The sequence below is a fragment of the Gekko japonicus genome, unplaced genomic scaffold, assembly GCF_001447785.1.
Source record: "Gekko japonicus isolate JY-2015 unplaced genomic scaffold, Gekko_japonicus_V1.1 scaffold67, whole genome shotgun sequence".
Classification (NCBI taxonomy): domain Eukaryota; kingdom Metazoa; phylum Chordata; class Lepidosauria; order Squamata; family Gekkonidae; genus Gekko; species Gekko japonicus.
The window spans coordinates 1,245,693-1,260,439 of NW_015161948.1; positions in this window are offsets into that span (position 1 = coordinate 1,245,693).

Sequence of the window (14,747 nt, forward strand, 5' to 3'; positions counted from 1 at the left end):
AAGACATATCACCAAACTGTGCTTGGGGGGGTGGGGGGCTGGTTTGGGGCATGCAGCTGCCAGCCAAGAAGGGAATTGCTGTGTGCCCTCCGGGTCTTCCCTAGAGAAAGGATGCCAAGTGTCTCTGACAGATGTTTGGTATGACTGGTGCTAGGGTGCCAAGGGGTGGGCAGTAGCAGACTGGGAAGAGGGTGAGATGATTGCTGTATATGAGCAGCCATTTTCTGTTTTTGAGGATGCTTGGTTCTGCAGGCTGCTCTGAGATTCCTATCCCTGGCACATGATCATTGCTCGCATCATGCTGAGCAAAACCATGGCGTCCTCTCTGTTTAGGGCTGCCAGGAACCATACAAAGGCACAGTTGGTCCATCCTCATGGGAGAACTGCACACTTCACAGGCAATGTTTGGAGCTACTCTCAGGCACAGGAGATACACTTCTTCATGACTGCTCATTGGTGGCAACCTATGGATGGTTCTGGGTGGGCATGGGACAATCAGAGCTGGGCAAGGTGAGAGGGCCTGCCAGGCCAGATGTTGCCAAGCTTTGTTCTGTGCTAAGGTCCTAGACAAGGTGTCCATGTTGGCCAACATCTCTGCTGCCATCAAGAAGCAGTTAGTGGCATGAGTAGGCATGGATCTCCTTGGCTACATACTGATTGATGGCGGTGTAAATATTAGGGCAGAGGCACAGGCTGTGGGCCTGAGGTGCTTTTATTGTGTGGTCTACCTCCTTCACCTGGTGCTGAAGGATGCTTTGGGTTTGGGTCCTGCAGAGAATCCCAAGCAGGATGCTTCAACTTGTGATTTTCAGTGTCTGCTCCAGAGCTGCTGGGATTTCACATGTCACTTCTCACACAGTGTGAAGGCTACCTATCACCTGTGCCAGAAGCAGGTTCTGAGGGGTGTGCCAGAGCACTGCCTGATCAGGGATGTCAGCCTTTGGTAGGAGCTTAATATGTGGAAATGGGCAACTGAAACTTTTCATGGAATGGAGGGAAATAACATCCTGTTAAACCTTTATTGAAGGGGCATGTTTTTCTCCCTCTAGACTCCCCCCCCCCCCCGCTGTCCTGGTTTCATAAAATGATAATTATAATAGCTTAACTTGTACCAGTTGGTCTGTGGCACTTTAAAGAAGGTCCCCAAATCACTGCCTAAAGGAGGGTATTCTGAATTAGGTAGAGGTGTTGCTTTGCTTCTTTTTTGTGTGTGCCATTTATCTAAAACATCTAAACACACCTCTCTATCAAGCATTCATTGTATTAGGTAAACTGCATTGTTAGTAATACAGATGTTACCATTAATGGCTGATGTTGTCAGTTGTCAATATAAATTTGTTGCTGCTTGCTCTGTTATATTGCTGTTGGGTCCAGTCTGCTGTTTTGTTTTCTCAAGTGAGGCCTCCCAACATGCACTTGAGTAGATGAGAAGATAGGAGTGGAGATGAAATAACTAATTGACTTTGCCTCATCTGTCTGCTTGGCTACTTCAGTGCTATGAAAAGGCACATGTACTTGTCAAGTGGACACAAAAAAGAGGTCAAGATGTCTATTTTACTATGGCCAGGTCATGACCTCAGCCTCTGTGGCCAGTATCTTCAAATCCCCACAAGGCAATGGGCCTGTGGTGTGCCTGACCATGTGTGTGAGAGAAAGAAACCCTCCCACTGAGAATGTAATTAAAGCAGCTTGAAAACAGAGGGGGGAACTATGCGTTCTCTGGGGCTCATTTTATTCCAGCTTTGATTAATGAGGTTGGGTAGAGTTAATGAACAGAGAGTTTAAAAGAGTGTGCAGCCCAAGCTGATAGATCTCCCTTCTCTTGGGAACTTGCTATGGGTTTTGGGCAGCAACAATGATCCAGCAATGGGGGTTTTAAGGGATCAGGTGCTGTCCCTATCTCCTTAGATCATTTATGCAGAGAATTATCTCCAATGGTATTTCTCCTCTTTCTCTTGGCCGGGACACAACTGACTTAACCTCCTTGGGTTTGTAGCTAGAATAGCCAGTGGGAGCTCCTTGACCAAACCAGGCCATGTGAAGCACTTAGCTTTGTTCTTGGTTCCCTAAGGGGTTTCATTGTCTATATATAAAACTGCTCTTTCACTTGTATACACAGAGAGTGTCAGAAGCCCTTTTTAGCTTGAGCCATCAAAGATTTCTGTCTCCTTTTTATGTTCCTTGGTTGTTTGTGTTTGATTACTCCCTTAGCCAGCACATTTTAAAAGATGCATTCCTTGTAATGCAGATATTGAGTGTACTATGCAATTCTGTGCCTTCTGCAGAATCCAGATAATCTCAGTTTTCCTTAAAAGGAAAAAGTTTCTGGACATTGTGACTAGAGAGATATGCCTGAATGTAGACAGTTTCTATTTTAAATAAAGATTTGAAATCTGAGAGTTGCTGTTAGAGGCGGAAATCTTTTGAACTCAGTTCTCAATCCTTTGTTAGCCAAATTGCTTTATTTTCTTAATAAATGTGGGGAATTATGAATATTCATTGGCAACAGGCATTAACTATGGGACCAATAACCTAGGTATACGAAAGTCCAACTTATCCAGATCCCAGAAATAGACACTGAGGCTAGATCTTAAAAAGCAGTGATTTCTTAGTAGGGGATTCTCACACATACAAATATAAAATCAAACATACACACATACAATACAGAGCTAAGAATTCAGATAGAAAAGTACAGACACATTTGCATTAGCAGGGAGTATCGTTGGTGGTGTGATACTGTATCTGTCCAGCAAGACGAGTGGGGCAAAAAAGGGACAGAATAAGGAAAGGGATCGTGGGCTGTCCAGCAACACACGTAGGAGGTTCCAAACAGCGCTAGGAATGGAACCAGTGATATAGGGTGGGCTTAGGAGAGGTAAAGCAAGAGATCAATGGGGTGATGCTTTCCTTTTATACCTTAAAATGACTTGAAGCTGTGCTTCTTTAGTCACGTCATCCCCAGGAAGTACTAGAAAAATCTAGATGCTACTAAGTTAGGAGAATGGGATTAATTGTTGGACAATTGAAATAATGTTTCACTAATAGTGACACCTCTTAAGGGGAATGGGGGAAGACAAAAGAAAGAAAAGAATGATGATGTCCCAGCTCCATTGCCGGTAGTTTGTATTAACGATCCGATAGTTAACAGCTGTGTTATCAGGATGGGTGGCTGGCTGGCAGGGTTGCCTGCTCACTAATCCTCTCATGGAAGAAGTTCTTTTGTTGAGGCTGAAGTTGCATACTTGCTTCACCTGGGGCTGTCACTATGCAGGGGTGGGGGGGGAGGTGCCTGCATGATGGAGAAGAGAGTTTTCTATGGTGTCTGTGAAGGAATGTCCAGGTTCCCTTTGCAGAGCAAGGCTTCTCTTCGGTGAACTGCTGCTGGCTCCGCGTGCTTGCAGGGTCGGGGAGGCTGGTTTGCCTTCTGGCATCAGGCTGCAGAGGTGCAGGAACGAGAGGCATCGAGTCTTCAGTGGGTCCACATCTGGTTAGGCACGTTGCTTCAGGACAAGGTTTCCCTTGCCTGGGCACATGCCAACTGTCCAGTAGGGTGGCACAGTCTCATGGCTACTGTTCACTCCATTTTCCTGGCACACTATTTGCACAGTCCAGCTTTACAGTCATAGTCCACAGCTATTATAGTTGTTGTATAAGGTGGCAGCATGGCAACACCTTCCCTGCCTCCATTTTCTTTGACTGTTAATCACAAGTGATCATAAAAATAAGACTGTCTGTACTTCTAAAAAGGGAACAGGAAAATACACAATATATAAACGAGGCATTAGCAATGAAACAAGGGGGAACCTGTATTACATATTTTATGCCTCTTGTAGAAGGTTGACAACTCTGGGTTGGGATATACCTGGAGAATTTGGGGGTGGAGCCTAGGGAGGGACTCAGTGGGGTATAATACAATAGAGTCCACCTTCCAAAGTATCCATTTTCTCCAGGGGGACTGATCTCTGTCACCAGGAGATCAATTCTAATTCCAGGAGGTCTCCTGGCCCACCTGGAGGTTGACAGCCCTGTGTCTTGTACTGGGCAAGAACTACATAAGCTTCCTCTATCTCACACCTGTGAAGAAAGAGAAGCGCAGAAATTGCACAATGGGAAAAGGGGTGAAGAGAGGAACTTGCTGTTTAGGAAAAGGGCACAACTGGGTAGAAGTCAATTCTGTCCCCTTCGTTTGGGTGATCATTGAATGAGTGACCTGGTGATGGGGGAAAAGGAGGTTCTTCAAAAGAAGAATTGGCGTGTCGAAAATTATCACATCTGCAAGTTGCTAGTATGTATAATACCAACAGTTTAACATTAGCCTCAGTTCTATCAGTGTGAAAGCTGAGTAGTCGAGGACTTTAGCAAAGAGATGGTTATTGGGCTGGCTTATAATCATACGGAGTTCTTATCTCCTTTTAGCAGCTAAAATCCCTCTGAGGAGCTAGATTAACAAAAGGACTCTCACAGTGAATGAGGAAGCAAATCCTGTGGTTGTTCAATCAGTGCAAGTGACTACATCCAAGAACAAGTAGGGGACACACAAGAAGAGAGAGGCTTGCAGGTCCGAAGTGAGTGGGGACAGTCTGTCTAGAGTTGCCGTCTAGTTTAGCACCAGAATCAACAGGTGTACGTAGGACCAGTAGGCTCTGTAAAATGAAATTAAAGTGAGTCGCAGCTTGTAAAGTTATTGACACGAGCAGAGCTGTACCCCCATTATTTCCTCCGGCAAACACTGTCCATTCGTTTTCTACTGAACTAGTTATGAAACAAGACTGAAATAGGTTGATAATGTGTAGAGCTCATAACATTTTAAAAGTAAGTAAAGATCTCAATTAGTTATTATCCTGAGCATAATCTAAGACCTGACATCGTTACTATGTCATACTAAAAAAACTAAATAACTTCTGAAATATGCCCTGCCACAGAACTCAGTAGTGCTACATTCTGTGATGTGTGAATGTTTATGTAAAAATAGTTACAGCTATTCTGCTTTTGATCAGTTCCAATTGTAATCCTTTGTAATAAACAAGATGTCCAGCCTAACACAACTTCACTTAACTTGTGCACTGACCTTTTATGGAGTTTAGTACAAAATGGAAAAATAGCTCTGATTTGTCTGCCCCAAATTTAAAGTGTAAGCATGCTTGTTTATACGTGTGAATAATACTGCACTGATTGCTCAGTTATATTGGAGAACTGGGAAGGGATCAATTGTATGGTGGGTGTTAATGTATTTGTAAAGGAAGAGCTGATGTTAAATGTACCTAAGTCTCTTCTGATTGTTAGCCCCTGGTAATTGTGCTTCATGGTTGGGAAAGCTCTGTTTGTTCTTGCCTGCTTAATTCCAGTTGCCTTTGTTAGTGGTATTCCATTTCTCACATTAGCCAAAATGCTTTAATTACAGAGCCATTTGTACGAATGTTGGTTAAACAAATCAGTGTTTGGAGAAAGCAGGAGTCTTCCGCAGAACTAATTTCCTCAGCTGGGTGGGAAGGGCTTGAGGAAAAAAATTCTCCCAAAAAGTAATATGGAGTCTAAGCAATCGCAGCTGTCAGGACTCCAGGATGGAAGCAATCAGATATGTAATTATACAATTCTAATTACAGGGATTACGGAGATCGTGGCATTACAAATTACATGAGCTGGGGGCATTAGAATACATTAAGTGCTTACTTGCAAGCAAAACAAAGCAGGTGACTAAGCCAAGGATGCTTTGATTTTTGTAAAAAATGATATGTAAAACTGTTTATTCCTCAGTTCTGTGGTCTTACTGCACAAAGGCAGAATTTGATAAGAGGCATGCACACACTATCCTTGATCTTAGCCAAAAGGCCAACAAGTGATCCTTTCTAGCTTCACAATGAATCAGATATACAGCCACCCCAGCAGAATACTTATTTCAGCTGGAGATTCCAAGCCATTGGAGGGCGTTCACTCTCACTAGATGTCAAGCGCTCCCAACAGCAATAGTAACAGGGTTGTGACGACCTCTTATTTGGGGAGGTCTAGTTTTACTTTAAAATGTTCTTTCAGTTTTACTCTGTAGGGTTTTCTGGCTGCCACCAGGGAAATCTAGGTTTTCCCAAACCTTTTCTATAAGATTGTTCCTCTCTGGGTAGGTGTACCATGGGTCTTAGGCATTCATGAAGGTCTATGTGGTCTGAGGAAGGATTATTTGCTGAGCTGGTATACTTGAAGGAATTAGGATTTATTTAAAGAAAACTTAAATACGAGGGTAAACAATGTAAACAGTACTGGGAAGGAGTTGAACAAATGCTTGGTGTCTCTCACAAGCTTCTCCTTTACTGACAGGGAGGTTAAAGCAACTTTGTAATCCTTTTCACTGTACTTTTCTTGGACTCTCAGCTTTCAATTGTAACTCTTATAACACAGAACTTAACACAGAGACTTTTACTCTTATATTTCACACAGGAACTTCTCACACAGAGACCTCAGGACAAAACTCATATCAACTGCTTTTACACAGCACACTCTGCTCTGACTAACTTTTTCTGTTAAACCTTAACTGCCATCTCTTCCCCAGTCACTCCTGATAGACATTCAAATCATCCACACATCATCCATTCCAAAACCCCTCCCCCTCTCTGTCACTCACCAATCACACCACTTGCCTGTTTCAGCATTCTAGATTGTCCCACACAGCCATGCAAACTAAACTTTTAAAGACACACACACACATAAACATGGAATCGTTACAAGGGTGATATAAAAAGATTCATTTGAATGAAAGATTATGTCCCTGTGGCAGTGGCGAGATAGAAGCAACAGAACATGTCCTCCTTTACTGCCCTTTTAATCAAATGAATCACTCAAAGTTTATCTCCCCCCTGTTCAATAGAAACCCTGGGTGTTCAAATCCAGGATATGTTAAAACGTTGCTCCTGGGAGAAAACCCGCAGGTGACTGCACTTTGTATGGAATTCTCTGCAGCATCCTGCAAAACTCAACTGAATATTCAAGAATTTAAGGAAACATAAAGTATGACCAGGGGTCATTTCCTGTAGGAGTGCACAGGACTGAAGCTCCAGTGGTAAAGAGCCCAGGGGGTGGGCACATGCAACAAGCCCCACCCCCTGCTCCCAGCAGTCCTCAGTCAGAGCAAGAAGCAGCCAGGTAAGTTGCAGAGCTCCCCCCGGTCCAAAACAGTCCAGTGGCATCTTTAAGATCAAGTTTTATTCAGGCACAAGCTCTCCCTCCTCTGCGAGGACAGATCTGCACCCCCCCAATAGCTAGCAATCCAAAACAGTCCAGTGGAGCCTGAGCAGTGGGTGTTGCCTTCTGACACACCTCCGGTGATGTCAGGGGGGGTGGCATATGCAGATAGGTTATGCTAATGAGTTGTGCTAATGAGCTCCTGCACCTCTTTTTCTACGAAATGACCCCTGAGTATGACACAACCTAATATAATACATATAATTTTATAAATTTTAAGTCTTAAAGGTTAAAATCCTTCTCTCACAATATATCTCTATGTATTATTGGAACGTTATTTACAATTTCTTATACAAAGTTTATTATAGTTTATCTGAAACTTTTAATGATTTTGAGTGATAACTATGGTATATTTTATTCTGTGTTTCATGCTGGTGTAATACCATAATAAATGACTTTGACTTTGATATGAAATGCAGAATTCAGCCTTCTGCAGTTCCCAGACATTATCTAAAGGGAGGGGCAAGTTGGAAACCTTTAAATCTGTAAAGATGGACCTGCAAATCTGGGGGCTGTGTGGGCTGACATCTCAGAAACCAGAAGATGAGCTAAACAGGCATTTCACAGGTTAACGTGTTGGACTTCAGAGCCCTGCATAGTCCCTGACTCTTCCCATGACTTACAAAAGCAAATAATAAAATCCAAATGCAGAACCTTTCTCTTGAAATAGAGTTCGTTTTGCATAGAATATATTTAGCACTGATACTGGGTAGAGAACAACAAAGAAAATTGTGTCAGGTAACTGAAATCACATGACTTTCCCATAAGCCAGTCCCTGATTTTTGTGCTAATATCATATACAAATGCCACCTTGTTTTCCAGTGGCACTCCAGTATGCTCCGAGGATCCGGAGGTGACATCAAATCAGGTAGCTGCCCAAATGGTATCCCTATCCAGAGCTCCAAAGGACTGAGATTTTACAATCAGGATAAAACAAGAACTCCAGATTTTGAAATGCACCTACCCTGAAGACTGCAAGTTGTCAGGGGATTTCAGTGCTGATGAGATTTCCAAGGCACTGAAGGATATCAAGAATGGAAAGACACCAGGCTTTGACTGCATCCATAAGGAGTTTCTGATCAACAGTGGCACGTTCACTAAGAAGTGACTCACACAGTTTCTCACTGACATAAGAGCAGGAAGACTCCTAGAGGAATTCAAGAATGCAAAGGTAGTTGCTATTCTGAAACCTGAAAAACCAAAACATCTGGTGGAAAGTTACAGACCTATTTCCCTTCTGAGCTCCTGTTATAAACTCCTCAAGAGGCTAATCCTGAACAGAATCAGTGACAAAATTAACCAACATGTCCCTGTAGTGCAAGCAGGATCTAGACCCCGTCGTAGTTATGAAGACCAGGTTCTCAGCTTAACAACTTTCATTGAGGCAGGGTATCAGAAGTGTCTTAAGCCATTAGCAGTTTTTGTCGATTGGACTGCCGCTTATGACACAGTCTGGAGGGATGGTCTGCTGTACAAGTTTTCCTTTCACCTGCAGAACATTATTTTGATTCCTAAATAACATGAGCAATAGGCCTTTCCAAGTAATTATGGGTCAGTCAGTCAGCAAGCAGAAGAAATGGAATTATGGTCTACCCCAGGGCTCGGTCCTTGCTCCAGTTCTTTTCAATCTATACATCTCTGGCGCTCCTGATATCCAGGAAGATTGCTTATGTCGATGACATGATGATTGCAGTAAGGCATAACTCAATTGAAAGGACTGAGGAAATACTGACTAGGGACCTTGACATTTTTGCTGACTACTACTGTAAATGGTGGCTCATTTCAGGTCCAGGAAAAGCAGAATGCTCCTGTTTCTATTTCAATAACAATCTTACCAACCATGAACTGAATGTCCACCTTAATGGCACCTGACAACACACAACCATACATCTAAGTACCTTGGTATTACCCTGGACAGGACCTTGAGCTACAAACACCATCTTACCAATGTAGCAAATACACACACAAAACAACATTCTCCAAAAATTATGTGGTACAACTTGAGGTGCGTCTGCTACAACACTTAGATGCTCAGCTTTGGGGTTGGTATATAGTACTGCAGAATATGGTGCTTCCAAGTGGCTCAACTGCCCCCATGTCCACAAATATGGTGTCCAACTCAATACAACAATAAGAAACTTCAGCAGATGTATTAAACCCACTCTGACCATCCCAGTTGTGCCACATCGCTCCCCCGTATCTCCAAAGACAGGATGCTTTCCTTCGTGAATATAGAAAGATAATTTAAAACAGAGTTGTCCACCCACAAAGACATGGCTGATGCGGGCCTATCCAGACTAAGCAATAGGATCTGCACAAATCCTGCAATCATAACATTTCGATCTAGGGAATGAATGGTTGCGAACATGGATGCAAGCAGTTCCACCCAATATCCATAACCTGATAAGTACCAACGAGAGGCCCACAGGATTTGACATGTCATATAAAGTCTGGAAGACAGCTAATAGAGTACGAACAGGCTTTGGAAAATCTTTATCATAACTCTTACATTTAGAGTGATTAATATCTTTGTTTTATAAATAAGAAAATCACAAGTCAAACAAAGTCGAGACTCGCAGTTTAAAACAGTAACCTTATTTTGTGGTACAGTTGCTTTCAGTGCTCACTGTTTTGTGTCATTTTGGTGCTTTCTAATACAAGTTATTATGTGGTTGGTGCTTTGTTTTTGGGTCTGGATTTCAAGGGATAAATGCCAGTGTACTAGGGTTTGCTGTGGCCAAATTCAGATATATAAATTACTAATGACAGGGCTCTGGTCATGAGAAGCATTCATAGGCCATTATAATGCTTACCTTACAGGTGTATTCATAATGCTTCCATATTATCTACAAAGCTGGAAGTCCTTGGTTCTAAGCCCCTGTTAACTATTTTTTAAGCCCCCGGAAGGGATTTTTTATTGATTTTTTAAACACTACAAAAACTAGAACAGAAAAAAGGGAAAGGGAAAGCTACATATAAGGGAGAAAGTAAAGAACCCACTACTAACTAAAAACCCAAGAGAGGAGATCTCCAACTAGCTTTTTATACTTCATTCAGACTTTTCATCTTTGTACTTCTTATGAACTGTGTCAATCTTTTAACCCTTTTAACCATCCCCAGTTACATTTAATTGCCCAATAACAGTGCCCCCCATCATCCCCTAGAAACAAAAGTTCTCAAAGGAACAATTCAGAGTCCTTCAGCCTTTACTTCTTCGTCTCTCTCTTCCGCAGTTTGTAGGAACTTTTCGGGGCTGATGCCCCCTGCTCAGACAAAGAGTCCTCACCAGACGAACCAGTTTCCAGCTCTCCACTGGACTTATCGTCCTCTTCTTTTTTCTCGTCCTCTGGCCTTCCCAGCTGCTCCTTTAGAAACTCTTGAGCTTTAAGAACAGAGTCAATCTTGACCTTCTTCTCCTTGATCTTGAATATTACTCCTTCTGGAAACAGCCATTTATATCCAATTGAGTTTGTTTGGAGGAAAAACACAAGTTCTTTGTATTTCTTTCTGCATTGTCTTACTTCAAATGGAGTATGCTTTAGCGTTCTGACAGCATTCTCCCCCACCTTCAGGGGTGTCGCAGAAAAAAAACAGTTTTCTTTTCCAATTTTTGCACTTCTTTCCTCACTATCTGCGTTGTCTCAGCCATTTCCTTTACTTTCTCAGCATCCTGCTTCATTACTTGAATCAAATCCGTTATTTGCGTTTGTTGAGCAGTAATGCTTGTTGTCACAACTTGCAGCTGCTTTTGTTGTGCAGTAATATTCGCTGTTACAACAGACATCTGTTCTTTAAAGACATTGAGCTGTTCCAGGGCGCATAACCTCTGTCATCACCTTTGTCGTCTCACTGGTCGTTTCCGGCACCTTCGGGGACTCTAGTTTCGCTTTTAAAAGTTTCTCTTTGTCTCTGTCCCTCTTCCCCGCCATCTTTTTCTCGTTTGTTTGCTTTCGCAATAAATTTTAAAGTGTCTGAATATGCGCTTATCTGTATAGCTCAATGGATGAGTACTTCTGGGCAATTTCTTGTTTATTCGTCCACTCCCTCCCCTTTCGCTCAACGATTTATGGGCATGGGAGGCGTCTCTCCCACCACTCGTTTCTGCCGTTTCACTGCTTTGGGTAAGGAGTGTCTTTTCGTTTAAAAATCAGTTCTCATTTGACTCAGGTTCATAGTTGGTCTTCCGACCCCTTTTCATTCATCATTTCAAACGCCTTATCTCCTATGCTTGACCCGGCTAGCTTCACTTGTACCATCAGGTCTCTCGGCTGGACGGACCACTGGAGCAAGGGGGAGCCTCGATTCTCTGGCATTCGGCCAGAGAAGAGGCTACCCCCTCAAAGCTCCTTGGCCAGGTGCCCTTCCCCGGGCTCCTGGGGGAGTTTATGAGCCTGCTCACCCCCTCCGTCCGCCAGAGCACGGAGACACCCCCGGGAGGTCCAGGAGGTGAGTCTGTGAGCGTGCCGCCATAAACCGGAAGTCCCCTGTTAACTATTTTTAATAAATGTCTGAGTAAACTATTTTTAGTTTACCCCTAAGACCTGCCTAAATATATCTCCACTGAGGCTAATTTGGGAGTGGACCAGTTCTGGAAAATCCTGTATGCCAGATTGTTTAGGTGTTTCAGAATGTGACCCTGGCATCAGAGAATGTTGTCAGTTTTCGCCATCCCTTTGCCAAGCTGACATATAGTAATTTAATGCTGGCTTTTATGCTTTTTGAAATCCTTGCAGTTGTGAGTGACTGCTACTGGTTGATGCTAGATTCTGATAATCCACGTTGCTAAGTATTAAGGTTACTAGCTCTATTTCTTCAGCAAACTGGCTATAATCAACGCACAGTGGGACAGTGGGATTGCCCATTTTCTCAGATGAAAATATCTGGTCCTGCTTTACCCTTGTTGCTAGATATCATGCATCTAGAGGAACGGCTGCTCCCCCAAGGCCTCCATGGAACCTTCAAGCGCAGCAATTGGAGTAGCACCCAAGGACTAGGGGGACGAGGAGATGACAAATCTACATTGGAGTCCCCAACCCTTTTGAGCCTGCAAGTACCTTTGAAAGTCCAACACTGAGTGGTGGGCACAGCCACAAAATGGCTACTACAGGAGGTAGAGCCATCACAGAATGGCTGCTCCAGCTTACCTTCAATCATACAATAAGGATCCTTGTGCTATGGTGGCAGCTGCTGCCAAAGTCAATGTTTTAAAATACCTACGCTGCCAATCAAATCTCCAGTGGCCAATCAGAAGCCTTGCTAGGAAGGCCCGATCTGGTCCTGCCCACTTTCTAAAAGCACAGAGCAGGCCCCAGGGAAGGTGTCAGCAGGTACTGTGAGGACTCCTGTTCTACATTATTGTCTTCTTGATGCCTTCATCACTCACCACTGACTACTTTTAAAATACAAATTAATTATGCTTATTGTATTATTGTGAGCTGTTTTGGAGGCCTTTTGTCAGGGACAAAAGTGACATATAAATATTTTGAATGAATAAATGAAGGTGTGTTGCCAATGTGTCGAGATAAAATTGGTGTTCCTGTAGCCTTTAGGTCCACATTTGTTCCCACAAGCCCCCAGATTCCCTCTTTCACTATTGCAGTATTATGGTGAAAGACCATGTAAGTTTTTGCCTTTCTGATGGGAGTTTTTAAAGACCTGATCATGAGACAGGAATTGCTTCGAGTGTGAAGAACAGCCTGGGAACCGGTTCATCTCTCTTTGTGGGTAGCCGTGGGCACATCCTGTCTCAGATCTACAGATGCTGTTAGTTGTATTCTCCAGGGTGTGTTAACTCATAGGAATCTCAGGTGTTTTGTGTAATGACAGTTCAGATATAAATGTGAATATTCTGCAAAATGGTCCACCTAAGGAGTTAGATATGATTGACAATAGTACAAAATTTAAACTTGGTGTCCACTGGTAACTCCAAGTGCAGTTGTGTATAAATTAGAAGCTTTGAGAACTTTACACATAAATTATTATGGTATTGTGGGGCTAATTATAAAACTGAAACTGTGTATGTACACAGGAGATCAAATATAACCACATGGCCAATGTTCACACCTATTTAAATGTATTTAAAATTTAAATTATCTTAAACTATTAAAATTTACTGTGGGTGGAGGCAGTCTTCCAGGTACCCTGAGCTTAAATCTTGGAAGGCATGATTTGGTCATGGCGGTACATGTTCTGACAACATCAAACTTCTTTTCAAAATATTGTTTTTAATGCCACCCTTTCCTAAAAGCTAAGAAATATTTATGTGAAAGAATATGTTTGGACATTGAGAGTCCTGCAGTGTCTTTAATGCATTAAACTGAATAGATGTCCCAGGAAAATGTATTTAACCCTGGAAGGTTTCTGAAAACCACCTCGCCTCCCATTTGCAATGAGCGCTTGTTTGCCTCTTGCACTTGTCAGTTCCCTGAGCAGCCCTAGAGATGATGAGTAGCAAACTCATTACCCCAAAATACAATTTGCAATTCTAATATAGATGTTATCCAAAGGTGCCCCTTGCGCTTTTATAGACTTCAACACTGTAACCCACAGCAGGAAATGTTATTTGCTTTACACTGGATTTCCATCCTCTTGCTGTACTAGTCTTGGCTTAATCTGATATACACATTTTATCTCTAATGCATGAAGGATGCAGATGTCAGGCGTTAAAGTGTGCACTATTAATCTGTGGACTACATGTTTTTTGTACTTTTTTAAAAATCTGAAGTATCTGAATGCATATCATTCCTGACCCAACTGTTCATTTTAAACTCTAAAGCCATCATTGCTTGTGATGCTTGCTGATCTGAAAGAGAGAAATTTCAGTTCTGGAAGGAGTTGAAAGGTGTGGGTGGGCACCATTACTGCACAGTAGAATGAGAAGCAAAACAGTCAGGGAACTTATCCCATCCACAATATTAAGCCTCACTCTAGCAAAAGCTAACAAAGACTGAATGTGGTATAGGCTGCCGTACACCGTAGTTTCATAGCTCATAAAATTGTCTGATCTTTGAGTGTGCACTGATAGTGTACATAATAATTGATAAGTAAAATTTTAGTAATACATAAGGGAATTGAGTGGCTTATAAAATCAAACTGTTCATAGGTGTGAAAATCAGATAAAAATACATGGTTGAAAAACATGGTTAATCATGGATGGATGAATATTGCACTCAGCAGTTTCGCGATTACTTTGTGAATATGTTTCTAGCATAAAACCGCTGAGTGATCTATTCATCAATCCATGATTTATTAACCATTTTGAGAAATATGCTTCGGACATTAATAATCCTGTAAACACCTTTCTGATCTGTGAGCCATGTGATAGTGAGGCTTAGGTGATGGCAGCCTATTTGTGCAACTTGTCCTTTATAGAGCATGGCTCACAAAATTAAAGATGTATATATTTAAAGCTGGAGTGATTTTGGCTTGGTGCATGCTCAGTCCATCTCTGCTTCGTGCTGTTTAACTGCTATACTGCAGTTGTCTGAAAAGGGAGGGGAAGCTGACAACCATTAGTT